We start from the raw sequence: 6,000 nt of genomic DNA on the forward strand, positions 1-6,000 counted from the left end.
AGGACAGTCCCAGTCAGCACAGGGCATTCAGCATTAGCAGGACATAGTCCCATGACCTCAGCAAGGTCTTCTGAAATCCTTCCTAAAGAGCAGCTGGTTTGCACCCTGGAGGCTTGCTGCTGCAAACTTATCTCCACCAGCAGCTTTGTCTCCAGCACTCCTGTCAGTCACTTTCCTACAGGATGCTCCAGCAAGAGGGTAAAGCCCCTCACCTGGAGCCTCTGCACCTACCCATGGCTACTGGAGCACTGCCATCAGGGATGGGCCTTGTGAGGTATCTGAGCTGTGCACTAGAGCTCTACACTGTGGCACAACACCATCCCAGAGATCCCTGAGACGTCTCCAAACACCACCAGTGGTGCCACACAAAGGTCCCCAAGCATTAGCCTTGCCTTTCACATTTGACTAATTACTCCAAGTGCAGTGCCATATGGCTACCTTTCAGCCAGACAACCTCAAATTAGCTTTCTGTCCCTATGTGGGGTGAAGGAAAGACCTTGCAAGCAACATGTGACATGGGTCCTTGGGGCACTTCTGTTTCAGGGAGATGAAAACTTCTCCATTAAAATTGAAATCCTCCCTGCACCTTCAGAGCATCTGTCTGCCTGGTAAGGAGATTTGCCTTTTGACTGTGACAGCTCAGCAGGAGAGATTAGAATTCAGATAAATGGCTTACAGTTTAGAAGAGAGATTTCAGTTAGACCAAAAGCATTAAGAACGCTCGATTTTCAGATCTGGGAATTCAATCAGACTGAAGGGAAAAGAATGACTTGTCACTGGGTCTGTCAGCACACACTCCTGTTGGCATCTGTCAGTTCAAGATGGGGACAAGCACTTTAGAAGGTTCTGAGAAGCTTTCCAAAGGTATATCTCTTCCTGTACATGCAGTGGAGCAGATAAAGTTCCCTAAACATCATCCCATAAACATGATAAATGGGTATGATTATCCCACAGCTTACCAAATACTCTATCCATGACCACTTATGCAACTCATACCTATTTCAGAAAACAAACAGCATTCTCAATACTTTAATTACACAGATTGGGTATTCCTATGACAGGTCCTTGGGAAAAACTGTTAATTCTCTTTCATAAAATTGTTTATACCGTGAAGTTCTGTGAAACACGAAAATGAAGCAAGAGACTCGGCAAAGAGTAGTTAACCCTCTACCAAACATGTTTCCTTCCTGTTCTGAGGAAGGAAAAATAGAATGTAAAAGGAATCCATCTGACAATACCTCAAAATGCCAGTTTCATGCCTACAAGACACAACTGAAGAGTTTTGAGTGGCATATACCTTTGAAGATCCTTGCACAGGTGAAACTGTAAGTCTCCACGTGAAACTACTTCTGCTATCTGGCATTAAAGGAATGGCATACTTCAATATGACCCAGAATAAAAAGGTTAATGATTAGAAGGCAGGTTCAACAGGACAGTGATTGCTAAGGCTGATCCACTGTGGACAAAATGTGCTGGGTATATCTATTCCAGGAACATCTCTCCGGGATCATGAGCTACTGCTGACAGTGACAGTCACCAGCAGCTGCTTCAGATGAAGGAGTTGGTGTAGTGAGGAGTTTTAATTCAAGGTGAGAAATGCAGAGCTCAGGGGAACTGGTTACAAAAACATGTCCAATATGCCTCATGCTGGGCACAGAAACAGGGTCATATTTTGAATCAAAAGATTTTTAAAATGTCACTCTAAAGTTGTCTGATAGTAAGATGTTTTTACGTGTGTGTCCTACACAGTTCTCCTCTAACTCATGTTCTTTCTTTTCAAATTATTTGCTTTCCCAAATAATTTGAGAAAAACTTCCCAGCCCATCACACCAGTGGGAAATACATGGATGAAAGTTCAGCAGCTGTAGTCTATCCTCATCCTGTGCAGACACTTCTGAGTCCTGATGTTTACACTAACACAGAGTGTTGCAGAAACCTCATCTGGAGGTGACCAAACAGCGTAAGAGCCACCATGAGCTCATAGGGGATTTTCCCGAGCTAATTCCTTTCAACGAAAGCAAAGAGCTTTACCCCAGGGTTTACCCACCCAAACACCCTCTCTCTGATGGGGATCTATTCAAGTTTTCTACTGTTAGTTAGGTGTCACAGCTCTTCATCCATTACATGAATAGGTGGAGTCAGCAGCCCCAAAAAGCAAGTAGGCTGATTTGCTTGGGATACTCTTGCTCCTTTATTCAAAGCAGTCAACAGTACTTAAGTTAGGTACTTTTTGTAGACAGCTTGAAAAACAGCCTCTTAGGGACAACAGGCTCTGCCCTCAGATGACTATTAGCAGCTCTCAGTGCTGTTAGCTTGAATTTCAGAAAACAGAAATTGGCACTTAATACTTCCAATTTTCCTTCAACACCTCTGACACCTTAATCGTGTTTGTGATCTCTTTCCTCCTGATCTCTGAATCCCATAAATGCTTATTAGAGTAATTAGCCCTCATGATACTGCAATCAAATTGGGCATCTGCTCAGAACTGGCCTTTTCTCTGCTCCCAGAGGCTTGTCATGGCACAACCTCCTGTCATTAGCAGTATCCATGCTGTGTGGGGTGGAGCATTTGAGGAGAGAACCAGGCAACTGTTTGCACAGTAGCAAGAAGTGAATTTTTCCCCTGAAGCATGTGATAATCAGCTAAGGATTTTGGCTGTGTGAAACAATTTAGAGCAAAAGTTCAATTATGATACAATAAGGGTAAAGAAGCACATGAAAAAGGAAAGCGTGTGTAAACAGCAGAGATGAGCAAATACAAAGCAGCAAGCATTTTAGCTCCCTGATCATGTAATAAAAGAAAGCCATTTTTTCAGTGATCTTTAACCTGACTATTTTTGGTAGTGCAAAACAGCCTACCACTTTTTCTTTTGATTTCTTAAAGCTCATTTATTTATAAAGAAGTTGAAACTATTCAAAACCTTATTTATATACATAAAAATAAATATTAAGACCTCATGTCGTTACTATGTACAGCAGGCTTGCAGAGTGATAATCCATTCATTTCTAGCAAGAGAATACTATCATTTTTATCTGTGGCAGCTGGGAAAGGCTCCTGTCCAGCAGGAGATTAGACCATTTATCCAATCTGATTTGAAAACGCCCATGTTTCTGATGTCATTCCTATGAAAGAAATAATGCTTGATCCCTTTTCATGGGACACAGGCTGTTAGTCACTTGCACTGAGACAATACAATTGGTCAAAATCACCCTGGCCAGGAGGCTGACTGGAGTGTGGTGCTGGCACCAGCTACTGCAAACATAGATCTGGCTTGCCCCTGGCTTGCCAAAACTCAGGTGTGGGGTGCCACACGCAACATACACACATTGACTGATGAGCCATTCCTTCCCTTTCTATTAATTATCCTTCAAGGAGTCCTTTGTCAGCATTGCAGTACCACAGCCCTGCTGATACCTCGCCTAAGTGAAATAAGGCAGAATTTTTGTCATTCAGTGCCTGAAAAACACTAGTAAAATCTGCCCCAGGTAGAGAAGAGGAAATATAAGGGCATTATCAAATCCCCCCCAGGTCACCCTTACATGAACTGGCCAAGTAAAACACTCAGATGACTTTGGCATGCAAACATCTCCTTGGGCTGCTGAGGAAAGTCCATGCCAATATGACCTGGGGACAAATTCCCTCCAGTGCCAACCTGACTATCAGTACACTCCTAGGCAAAGCCATCATGGCAATGCAGGGTTTGGAAGGACCCAAAAAGCATATCTATCCTCTTCTGAGGCAAAATCAGATCACAAGTCTCCAACAACAGGTACTCAACAACCTCCCTGCAGATACATCTGTGCTTAATTGACTTTATACAGAAGATTCCCTTTACCAAGAGCCAAGCCTATTACTCCTTACCATACCCCCAGTAGATGCAAAGAACAACAGTTTATTCCCCTTTTTATAACAGTCTTCAAAACAACAAGAAAAGGTTGTGCCACTGTTCCTCTCTCTTTTTCCCCCTCTCCAACTCAAATCAGTTGCCTCAATTGTTGCTTCCAGGTCTGCCTTCAGGACCCAAGCCTTCACCATTCCTGTTCTTCCCCTTCAGCCTGGCTCTGCAGCTGCAAACACATGGTACAGGACTAACCTGAGGCAGGAGTTACAACCTCCTCTCTCTTATATTCTTGCTTATTAATTAGAATGACACATATCTTTGTGTAACAGTATTGCATTGCTGATCACTGGTGGTGATCTGCTATGCTTCCCCCTGGGCGCCCTGCTGCCTAACCAGCCATCTCTTATTTCGTATCTGTGTATTTAATTTCCCCTCTCGAAACACAGTATTTGCTCCTGTCTTTATTGAATTTCATCACATTGATTTTGGGCCTTTCTTCCAATTTATCAAGATAATTTTGAACATAATCATGTCCTGCAAAGTGCCTTGTCCTCCCAGGGGGGCTTCCCTATTCTGTAATTTGAGTTGTTAATGAAAGTATTGATCAAAAAAAAAGACCAGAAATGACAGCTGGAGAGTGTCACTTGAAGCACCTTCAGAGTCTGACAGTGAGCTCTGTGTAACTGCTCTTTGAGCACATTGTCTGGGCCACCTGAGCAGCCTCTTTATGGCGATTTTACCTAATTCGTATTTCTCTACTTTGGTTATAAGTATGTCACTGTGTGAGCCTGGATCAAAAGCCTTAGTCAAGTCAAGATGGATAGAGATGATAACCTTGATTTCCTCTCCCTTATTCATGAGGCCCATTTCTCTGGAAAAAAGGGAAAGAAATTATACTGGCTTGATAATCTATTCTGGACAAATCCACGTCAGCTTCTCTGAATCATCTTCTTATCTAGACATCTACCAACAGTTTTGCCATTTATTCAAGTGCTTCTCCAGTCTTTGAAATTGGTCTGACTGGTCAGTAATTCCCTGGGTCCAATCCCATCACTTTCCTCCAGACATTTTTCCACGTCTTCTGACCCTTTAAGATCTCTCCTTTGCTGGCTGTGCTTGTCCTACAGGCCAGAGTACAGCCTGATGCACTGCTGTGCTGTTACCCACACTTTTTGACCCCCTATGGCTGGCTTTGGATGCCTCTAGCTGGGTGAACTATCCAGACACTGTTTTTGGAGCTTTGGTACTCTGTCCATGCCACTGTCCCTCCTGCATTTAAGGACAGGCCCTTTGAAGAAAGCACCTGCAGGTACCTTTTTGCCAGACATTGGTTCTACAGTCTCCCTGAAGTGTTTGGGGATTGATGACAGTAGACTATCATATTTCAGTCTGCCAGTGTCACAGGTACATGATGGGTGTGAGTCTGTAGGTGACAGCAGAGTGGTGCTTCCCCCAATCCATGCCCCAGAGCACACCCTGAGCCTCTGAGTCAAGGTACTCACTCAGCTCAGATGCTGTAAATCGGCTTGCACATAAACCCCAGCCTCTGCCTAAAACTCAGGACAGATGTTGCCCAAAAGCTCTCTGAAATGCATGTAACAGCCCGAAATTGGTCTGGCTATTTCTTCAAGTACTCCAGGGTATGTTTAATCTGATCTTGCTGATGAGCAAGAACTTATCTAAATACTCTTCAATATGCTCTTTCTTTATTCTGACCTGTGCTTTTATCCTCTCATTACATTAAGCACACTAAGCAGACAGTCTCAGAACAGACTCACTGTAAGATTAAACAATACAGCATCAAATATTTCATCCTTATTCATACCACTCAGTAGTAGCTGAAAGCTTGCTTTGCTAATAAGTCTATATTCTTGTTGGGGTTTAGTTTAGTCTTAGGTTTTCCTGTTAAAGGAATTTTCTCCCATATGCATGTTGCTAGGGGACAAATAGCTGTACTTAAGAAAGACAAAAAGGGGAGTGGGGCGGGCCTGGCTACTCCTTTGTCTACACCTGGGTGTGGGGTCAGTTCGCTCTGAGCGTCCGGAGAGAGAAGCTGCAGAGAAAGGAGCTGCTGCTTCTTTCTTTTTGGCCGTTCTTTCTTCCTGCTGGAAACAACGCCGGGACCCCAAAAGCCGCTTTCCCTGCCCTGCTGGAGACCG

The 6,000-nt window shown here is 43.7% G+C and overlaps 1 protein-coding gene across 1 annotated transcript in view; it reads right to left on the minus strand.

Annotated features, from left to right (window-relative positions):
* Window positions 1-6,000, minus strand: part of DNAI1 (dynein axonemal intermediate chain 1) — a 148,426-nt gene that overhangs the window by 56,471 nt on the left and 85,955 nt on the right. The window lies entirely within an intron of this gene.

This window comes from Corvus brachyrhynchos, unplaced genomic scaffold (assembly GCF_000691975.1).
Source record: "Corvus brachyrhynchos isolate BGI_N302 unplaced genomic scaffold, ASM69197v1 scaffold139, whole genome shotgun sequence".
NCBI classification, from domain to species: Eukaryota; Metazoa; Chordata; class Aves; order Passeriformes; family Corvidae; genus Corvus; species Corvus brachyrhynchos.